The 10,414-nt window shown below is 37.8% G+C and overlaps 2 non-coding genes across 2 annotated transcripts; both read right to left on the bottom strand.

Annotated features, from left to right (window-relative positions):
* Positions 1–822: 822 nt before the first annotated feature.
* Positions 823–929, bottom strand: LOC121210281 (small nucleolar RNA R71). Its single transcript, XR_005905400.1, has one exon. It is a non-coding gene; the product is annotated as a small nucleolar RNA R71 (small nucleolar RNA).
* Positions 930–8,769: 7,840 nt separating this feature from the next.
* Positions 8,770–8,876, bottom strand: LOC121210374 (small nucleolar RNA R71). Its single transcript, XR_005905487.1, has one exon. It is a non-coding gene; the product is annotated as a small nucleolar RNA R71 (small nucleolar RNA).
* Positions 8,877–10,414: the final 1,538 nt, after the last annotated feature.

Below are 10,414 nucleotides of genomic sequence, written 5' to 3' on the forward strand. Positions count from 1 at the left end.
ACACGACCATCAAGTTTTTGGCGCCGTTGCAGGGGACTAAGATATTAGGAACACTTAATTTTTATTACTTTAGCCATTTATTTTTATTGCAATTTAATTTTATTTTAATTACTAAATTTTCTTTTATTTTCTTCTGACAGGTTTTTATAGTTTATGACTAGAAGAATCCCATCGGTACCATTACTTTTTGATAGTGAGATCGAAAGCACAGCTTGCAGAAACCGAAGAGAATTAAGGCGAAGCCTAAGATACATAGAGGAAGAGCGAGAGGATGATATTCACACCACAACCGAAGAGATGGCTGAAAATCAGGAAAATCCGCTACCTCCTGTGATTGCTACTGATCCAGTAAATCAGAATTCTATTCCTTGTACTATGTATGATTATACTAAACCTAATTTAACAGGAACTGAATCGAGTATAGTTAGACTTGCTATTGCTACAAATAATTTTGAACTGAAACCTAACACGGTTCAAATGATACAACAGTTTGTTTAGTTTGATGGCTTGCAGGACGAGGATCCAAACACTCATTTAGTGAATTTTCTGGAACTCTGCAACACATTTAAAATCAATGGCGCTTCTGATGATGCCATTCGCCTTCGGTTATTCCCCTTTTCATTAAGGAATAAAGCTAAAAAGTGGTTGAACTCGTTACCACAAGGCGCTTCTGATGATGCCATTCGCCTTCGGCTATTCCCCTTTTCATTAAGGAATAAGGCTAAAAAGTGGTTGAACTCGTTACCACAAGGGTCAATCACTATTTGGGAACAAATGACCGAAAAATTTTTACTTAAATATTTTTCACCGGCTAAAACGGCTAAATTGAGAAATGATATCTCTTCTTTTGTGCAGATGAATCTAGAAACTCTTTATGATGCATGGGAGAGATACAAGGACCTATAGAGAAGGTACCCTCACCATGGGTTACCTTTATGGTTACAGGTTCAGACTTTTTTTACAACGGTGTGAACCCCTCAACAAGGTAACTTATCGACGTAGCCGCCGGTTGAACTTTGAACAACAAAACACCTAAAGAAGCTTATGAATTTATTGAAGATATGTCACTGAATAACTATCAGTGGCAAGTCATGAAAACAAAGCCGACAAAAGCAGCTGGTGTTTTCAACCTCAGCGCAGTCACTATGCTATCAAACCAATTAGAACTTTTAAATAAAAAGATTGATGGTTTATATGGTTCTACTCAGGTACATCTAGTGATGAGGTGTGATTCAAACGGAGGAATGCACAACCCAGATTATCTACTCTTCAACCCTGGCACCAAGGAGGAACAAGTCCACTATATGGGTAATAACTCTAAACCTTAAAATAACTCGTATAGTAACACTTATAATGTAGGTTGGAGGAACCATCCCAATTTCTCGTGGGGTGGTCAAGGAAATCAAAGACCACAACATCCTCTGGGTTTTCAACAACCGCCTTACCAGCAGGAAAAGAAACCAAACCTTGAGGAGATGCTAACGAAATTCATAGCGATATCTGAAACACATTTCCAAAACACTGAGACAGCCCTTAAATATCAGGAAGCATCAATTCTAGGACTTGAGAATCAAATAGGCCAGTTGGCAAAGATGATTTCTGAACGACCACAAGGTAGCTTGCCAAGTAATACTGATACTAACCCAAGGGAGCAACTTAATGCAATTACTATTCGAGATGAAAAAGGGTTAGTTGAACCTGAACCAGAACCAAAACACGAATTTGTGGTAAGTAAAGGTAAAGATGAGGTGGACCACAGTGAGCAAAAATCGATAAGTAGAGAATATAAACCTTGTGTACCATATCCCAATGCGACAAGGAAAGACCACACAGACGAACAATTTAGTAAATTCCTTAAATTATTAAAGAAATTACATATTAAGTTACTGTTTATTGAAGCTCTTTCGTAGATGCCAAACGCAGTTAAATTTTTAAAGGAGCTTTTAGCAAATAAGTGAAAGTTGGATGATACGTCGCATGTGGAGTTAAGCGCAGTTTGCTCAGCCATTCTACAAAATAAGCTACCCAACAAATTGAAAGATCCAGGGAGTTTTACGATTCCTTATTTAATTGGTAGTTTAGATGTTAATAATGCATTGGCTGATTTAGGGGCGAGCATTAATGGCATGCCCTATAAAATGTTTAATCAACTAGGTCTTGGGAAACCCAAAAAAACTAGGATGAGAATTTAGTTAGTAGATAAAACCATTAGATTTCCTAGGGGTATCATTAAAGACGTACTTGTCAAAATCGATAAATTTATATTCCCAATTGATTTTGTTGTTCTAGACATTGAAGAGGATAGTGACGTGCCTTTGATTTTAGGACAACTCTTTTTAGCAACTACTAGAACTATTATTAATGTTGGTACGGGTGAACTCACACTTCGTGTGGGTGATGAAACAATCACTCTTCCAGCTCATAATTCGAGTAACACATCGAATATTGAGGGTGTTGTATAAATCATGCTACTAATACTGATCATGTGGTGCAACCTTCCTTGCAGGAAACATGTTCGAAAAGAAAAAATGAGCCATGTTCAAGTAACAACAAAGGACCCATCTATGAAGAGCAAAGGCTACAGATCGAGGAACTAGATGAATGGCGGACACAAAAATAGAGAACACGCGATAAACTAAAACCACGCTATGACGGATTCAATGTTTTATCAAATCAACTTAAGGTTGGAGACAAAGCACTATTAGATGCAGCAGACCCTCGTATTGCCACTTCTGAACCTAATGGAGCAAACCATTTTACAGTACTTAATAGTTTCCCATATGGTATAGCTGCAGTAACTCATTCCAAATTCGGCACTTTTAAGGTAAATAGTACTCATCTAAAGCCTTATTTTGATAAGATTGATAGCAGGAATGAGGAGTGTAAACTCCTCGAACCACCATGATCATGCGAACGAGAGGTAAGTTGAGCTTAAACTCTAAATAAGCACTTTTCGGGAGGTAACCCGAGCACTAACACCACTAACTAATTTTATTTTAGCTATTTTAGTGTTTTTATACAGGTACAGTGGCCCACACGGCCTGGACACATGGGCGTGTCCTTGGCCGTGTGGAAAAAGGGCTAAAAATTCCCCAAGAATCGAGCCACACGGCCATAAATTCACTCCACACAGGCGTGTCCAAGGCCGTGTGAAAACTGGAGCTTAAATTTCAAATTTTAATTAAGTCAGGACACCACACGGGCAAGACACATAGCCTTGACACACGAGCGTGTCCTTAGGCCATGTGACGCTTGGGTAATAAAATTACGAGATAAACACGGGCTGGACGTGAGCCACATGGGCGTGTGACACGGCCGTGTAGCTTAACACAGGTCTCGCACGGTCGTGCCCTTTTAAAACCCCCAAACCTAATTTTTTCCCCTCTTCTTCTTCTTCAATCTCCTTCCCCTAAACCCTAGCTGCCGCAGCTTTCAAAACCCTCCACCACACCCGTGCCCCCTCCAACGCCAACCTCACCAGCAGTCGCCTCCACCGCCGGCCGACCCCCTCTTTTCTTCCCCCTCCCTTGCTTTCCTTCCTACTCCCCAACCCTTTCTTACCCTTATCCCTAACCCCGTACCATCGCCCCCTACCTTCATGCCGCACACGCACGGCCAAGACCCAAAACCCCATGCCCGTGCCTCCTGTTTTACCGTCGTCTACCACTAACCACACCACCGGCCACAACTGTGGTTTCCTCTTTTACCTTCACCTATTTTATTTCAGTTATTATTATTTTATTTATTGATTGATTTATTTCTCTATTATTTCTTAAGTTGTTCCTCCGTTTTAATCTAAGTATATTTTTCTTTACTTAGTCTTTACTAACCTTCACTATTATTATTCATTATGATTATTTTTCTAGTACTCTGTCTTATTTTTTTTTTAGAATTTTTGCTTTATTTCTATTGATTATTGTTAGTCTTAGCGTCCATCTGTTTTTGTTTAAATTTTTATTCCTTAATACTTTTGTTATGTTTTTATTCTATTATTCTAGTCTTTGTTAGGATTAGTGTTATCCTCTTTTTAGGAATACAGTTTTATTACTTTGATTTTATATTTTCTTTCTATTGACTCATGGTTCAATATTTGGCGATATTTGACATCTATTATTTTCAGGAATATAATGACAAACACACGAGGCAAGAAGACAATCGTTCCCACCTCGAAAAAGCGAAAGGGCCTTGGCACAACCCCCTCGAGCGCCTCGACCGAAGCCCGTCACCCTCTGATTCAATTTTCGTCAAGCCCATAGGATGATTTATTTCAGCTTTTACAAGTGCGACCATTTGGAGCGGGCCATTGTGTTGATTGTGCCACTTTGGAGCAGGTCCAACCTGCTCACCTCATTCGATTCCATCTAGATACCGCGCCATGGGATCGGTTCTTCGTAATCATCGAGCCCACATATTGAGAGCTGACATTTGAGTTCTATACTACTTTCCACTTGCAGCACATGATGAACACATATGATGAGGCCGGTACTATCGTTTTCAGACTTGGTGGACTTTTTAGGCATATAAGTGTACCCGAATTTGGAGCTGCTTTGGGACTCTACACGAACGAGTTCATGTCTGCTGAGAACTTCCTCCAGCTACATCAACACATTCATCATTCCCCTTCATGTTGTTGGACCAATCTCACAGGTGGCCAGATTATATATGACGTGAGTCGCTCGAATGCGACTTCTCTCCCTCCGGTACTACGCTACATTCATGCCATCTTGGCTCACACTTTGACTGGGAGGAGAGAGAGCACTAGAGTAGTTAGCATCACCGACGCGTACTTCTTATGGAGCACGGCGATAGCCATGTATTTGACTTAGCATATTTCATCACCCTCGCCTTTCGCCACCAGACGAATCGCCATAGGAAGGGCCCTCGCTCGACATTTTGGCCTCTTCGACACTCTAAAGATGTCCTCGACACTCACACTAGTCAGACAAATGTCTCCTTAGAGAATTTCCAACATGATCCATATGAGGATGATAGAGCGACGCCGTGGATTCAACCCCCCTCAATACCGACTCATTCAGTCTGATGACCAAGATGAGCCAAAGGACATTACTTATGATGTCCCTCCCCCTCACGAGGATCCACCACAGCCACCACCATCAAGTCATCGACATACTCTCTCCACTGCGAGCTTTCGAGGAGTTTACTAATTTTCGTCAGTACTGTGCTCAAAGGTTTGACAGTCTTGATGCAAGGTTCGACAATATCGATGAGACTTTACAGCAGATTCACGAGCACCTCCGTATCGCTCCTCCAACGCCACCGGCTCACGACACCGATGATAAGGACCTTTAAGTCCATTTATTTTTATTTTTATTTTCCTTCATTTATTTTTGAAGACTTATGTTTTATATTTTTAAACTCTGATTATCTTTATGATATTTATCGCATTATCCCTTAGTTCTCTTTTACAATGGTGTTTATTTTCTTATTAGTACCTCAGAATCCTGCCTTTTATTCGGTTTTCTCTACAAATTCTTGCTCTCGCTACTCCAAGGATCTCATCCAAATATTCAGGGCAGTTTCGCTTCTCTCCCTCTCTTCTGATATTATGCCTATATTGTTATTAACTATCTTTGTACATTGAGGACAATGTACATCTTAAGTGCGGGGAGGTTATTTATGTAATTATCAGAAAATCCCTGAATTTTTATCTTGTTCTCAAATAATTTTCTCATATCATTATTGGAGTAAATTTTGATTGATTTATGATTTTTATTGATATGTGTTGAATTAAATCATAAGTAATTGTGCATTGATTGTTTAAACTTTAAGACATTAGAGAATCAAGTATGATAAGTTGAAACTTTTGAGAATTAAAATTGTTAGGTTGTTTCCTTGAATTGAGGTATTATCTTGAAATTTCGAATTTACAGATTTGATAACAAATACCCATAATTTTCGTGAGATTTTGAGCCTTATAAAGCATATATCTTTCTTGCTCACTGATTTTATTGGTTATGAGTGTGTCAATGTTGATTTGTTATTTTAGAACTTGCATCGATTATACATGTCGAGACCACACCACTGATTTGGTATACGAAAATTATAAAGGCACTTAGGTTTTAACCCATTTTTTTCCTCATAAAAATCCTACCTACACAATTGACCCTTAATGAACCCCTTTGAACTTAACAAATTATTTTTTAATTTGCCCTAAAATTTAATCCTTTTATCATACTTTTTGATTCGTTGAGAATTTTTTTTCATTTTATTGACTCCCTTTTTGTCGAGATTTGAATTGGTTAATTGCCTAACTATGTTCTTTCATTCAAATCAGTTAATTCTCTCTTATATTGGAATTTATTCTTATTCTTACAAAAAAAAACATACATACATACATACATACATACATACATACATATTGATAGTAATTCTTTGTTTTTGATATTATGTTTTTAATTCCATATTCTGAGAAGAAGCTCATGTTTATTGATGTTAGTTTTTTTCTTCCAGATAGGTAATTTGTCAATTTAATCTCGATTCTAACTGTCTTTTTCAGCCTGTATCCACACCTTTAACCCAAAGCCCCGTTACAACCCTTCAAAGACCTTTTGATTTGTGTATCATCTCATTTATAGTGGTGGATCATGTTTGACTAAACACATTGAGTGATTTGAGTGAACCTTTAGTGAGAATGTCAACCATTGTCAATTTGGAATTAAAGATAATTACTTAGTTAAAGGGGGATGCCTATAATTTTATGATTAAAATGCTCAACTTTGACTATTTGAAACTTTAATGTTCTTTTAGTTAAATTTTCAATGTATGACTTCTTGTGGGTTATTTTGAAACATTATTGATGAGAATTATAAGTTGAAAAGAATTTATTTTGATTGTGAGTTGAGGATTTTGCTTAAGGACAAGCAAATGCTTAAATGTGGGGATATTTGATAAACCGTAATTTATACATATTTTTACCCCATGCTTGGCATATTTATGAATGATTTCTCCTTGGTTTTAGTGAATTCGATGCTCTTAATCCTTTAATTTCATGTTTTATACTCAGGAGAGCTTAGGATAGCAAAAGGAGCAAGAAACGGGCCAAAAACAGACAAATTGGGCCTAAATCAGTGTGTCACACAGCCTAGGCACTTCCACACGGGTGATCCACACGCCCGTGTGACACACGGGTAGACTACACACCCGTGTGTCATGGCCGTGTCGACTAAGAACCAACTCAGTATTGCACACGGCCTGAGTACCTTCACACAGGCATGTCACACGGTCATGTCTCTGCCGAGCCCAAGCCTAGTTCTATTCGAAAAAGGGCACTTTTAAGGATTCTAGAAGCATTCTAAAGCCTATATAAACACCCTAGAAGAGGATTAGGGGAGACACACAGAGTTGGAGGCAGAAAATACTTAAGAACAGCCATTGGAATCACCTCGGAGCCAGGATCTACATCAAGACTGAAGATTTCCATCCAATTTCCTAGAAGGTCTTTGAGTTTCTTTATGTTTTGTTGTTTTCCAATATTTGAGATGTTTTCCATTATTATTATGAACTAAACTCCCTAAATACCTAAGGGAGATGAACCCTATGACAAATCTGATTACTATTTGAATTATATGATAAAGACTTATTCTTATTCTTAATTGTAAGTTCTAAATTCTTGTTTTAATATTCCAGGGTATTAATTTAGGTTTTGATGTGCTTATTCAGTGGAGCAAAAGTCCCTGTTTAAGAGTAGATCATCCATAATTAAGTGGAGTTGAATGCAATCCTAGAGATAGGACGACATAAATTTGTCGGATTAGAGTTAAATCTAATAAGGGAATCCATAGATCGACTTAATGAGACAATAGGGGTTTTAATTAAAAAGAGATTTCAATTAATCAACCTAAATTCAGTTGTTCTTATTCTCGAGAGAGATATTAACATAAATTAGGGATTTCAATGGATTAAGTTAAGTGAATAAATTATCTAATTCAAAAGTAATAACTAAAGTCTAGGTGGATTCTTCCTTGGGTATTGTCTTCTCCATCGATTTTTCCTAAAGTATTTTCCAAACTTCATCTTTGTCGTAATCTTAGTTAATTAGATAAATAGTTTTAGTTTAAAAACACACTTTAATTCTTAGGCTAGATAATAAAAATATAGTAATTACTAGTACTTTTAGTCCTCGTGGATACGATATTTCCGGTCTCACCATAACTATACTACTGTTTGATAGGTACACTTGCCTTAAGTCGAATATTTGGTTAGTTACACAACCATCATCGATTTACTCCCTGTAGACCCTGAAATTGAACGAACTTTTAGACAAAAAAGACGTGAATGAACAACTCAAAGACAAGTCGATATGAACCTTGGAAATCAGAATCAAGACCAAGGTAATGAAGCTGATCATGTACGAAACCCCATCCTCATTGCCGATGATAGGGATCGATGTATCAGACAATATGATGTGCCACTTTTCAATGAGTTAAATCCAGGAATTAGAAGGCCAGATATTAAGGCAACCCAATTTGAATTGAAACCAGTGATGTTTCAAATGCCCAAACTATGGGCCAATTCAGTGGTATGCCCATGAAATATCCACATCTCCACCCTCGATTTTTTATGGAGGTAAGTGATTCATTCAAGATAGCCAGTGTGACTAAAGACACACTGAGGTTGAAGTTGTTTCCATACTTGTTGCCAGATCGATCATGAGCCGGGCTCAATTTATTGCCACCAAGTTCCATATCTACGTGGCTAGATTTAACAGAAAGATTTTTGGTTAAGTATTTCCCACCTAGCAAAAATGCTAAGTTGAGGAATGAGATCATAGCTTTCCAACAATTAGATGACGAGTCTTTGTATGAGGCTTGGGAGTGATTCAATGAGTTACTTCGTAAGTGTCCTCATCATGAGATTCCTCATTGTATCCAGTTGGAGACATTCTATAATGGTCTCAATACACATACAAGATCAATGGTAGATGATTTTGGGAATGGTGTAATTTTGTCTAAATCTTATAATGAGGCTTATGAGATCATCGAGAGGATTGCGAGTAATAACTATCATTGGCCAATAAATTGAACAGCTTCAGGAAGACGTGTAGCCGGAGTTCATGAAGTTGACGCTCTCACTTCGTTATTAGCTCAGGTATCGTCTATTTCCTCTATATTAAAACAGTATACTGCTAATAGTGCTAATAATTTTGCAACTCATCCACCAAGTCCGTTTGAAGTAGTTTCCTATGTGTACTGTGGGGAAGGTCATTCTTTTGAGAATTGTCCATCAAATCCCGAGTCAGTGTACTATATGGGGAACCAATATCAAAATAGGAGTGGACAATTACCCCAATCCAACTTCTACAATCCTTCATGGTGTAATCATCCCAACTTTTCTTGGAGCAACCAAGGAAATGGACCAAACAACAACTTATTGCAGCATTGACCCAACCAATCTCAAGTTTAATCAGCAAGCTCCAAAACCACCTCAAGCAGAGGCATCAAACAGTTTAGAGAACTTCTTGAAAGCATACATGGCAAAGAATGACGCTTTGATCCAAAGCCAAGTAGCAACATTGAAAAATTTCGAAAACCAAATGGGTCAGTTAGCTACGGAGCTTCGTAATAGACCGCAAGGAACCTTGCCGAGCGATACTCAGAATCTAAGAAATTTTGGTAAAGAACATATTAAGGCAGTGGCATTGTGAAGTGGTAAAATTTTGAAACCTCGATTGATTGATATCAAAGATAAGCCTGTTGAGAAGAATCAACCAGCTGTTGAAATTCCTATACCAAAAGAGTTAGAATCTGCAAAGACTGACAAGGTAAATCCTAACTTAATGAATTCAGATACTTTAACATCTTCTTTGGATATATATTTACCTACTCAGAAGAGTTATCCGATTAAACTGAAAGTTCTATCACCTCCATATTCGCAAGATTGCAGCAACACAACCAGAAATAGAAGGTGCAATTCAAGAAGTTTTTGAATGCTCTGAAGCAGTTACACATCAATTGACTGTTCCACTTTGCCTATAATTATTTCAGCAGAACTAACGAAAGATCAAGAGGAGCAAGGAATTTCTGTTCTAAAGAAATTTAAGAAAGCAATTGGTTGACCATAGCCGATATTCAAGGTATAAGCCCTTCTTTTTGCATGCGTAAAATTATTTTAGAAGAAGGTGAAAGAGCTCGAATTGATGGGAAAAGGAAGCTCAATCCTATTATGAAAGAAGTTGTAAGAAAGGAAGTGATTAAATGGTTAGATACAAGAATCATCTATCCTATTTCAGATAGTCCGTGGGTAAGCCAGGTGTCGTGTGTGCCGAAGAAAAGTGGAATCACGATTGTTGAAAATGAGCGTAAATAGTTGATTCCAACGAGAATTGTTACTGGTTGGAGAATCTATATTGATTACAGAAAGTTGAATAAAGCCACTCAGAAGGACCATTTTCCAT

This window comes from Gossypium hirsutum, chromosome A11, assembly GCF_007990345.1.
Source record: "Gossypium hirsutum isolate 1008001.06 chromosome A11, Gossypium_hirsutum_v2.1, whole genome shotgun sequence".
Classification (NCBI taxonomy): domain Eukaryota; kingdom Viridiplantae; phylum Streptophyta; class Magnoliopsida; order Malvales; family Malvaceae; genus Gossypium; species Gossypium hirsutum.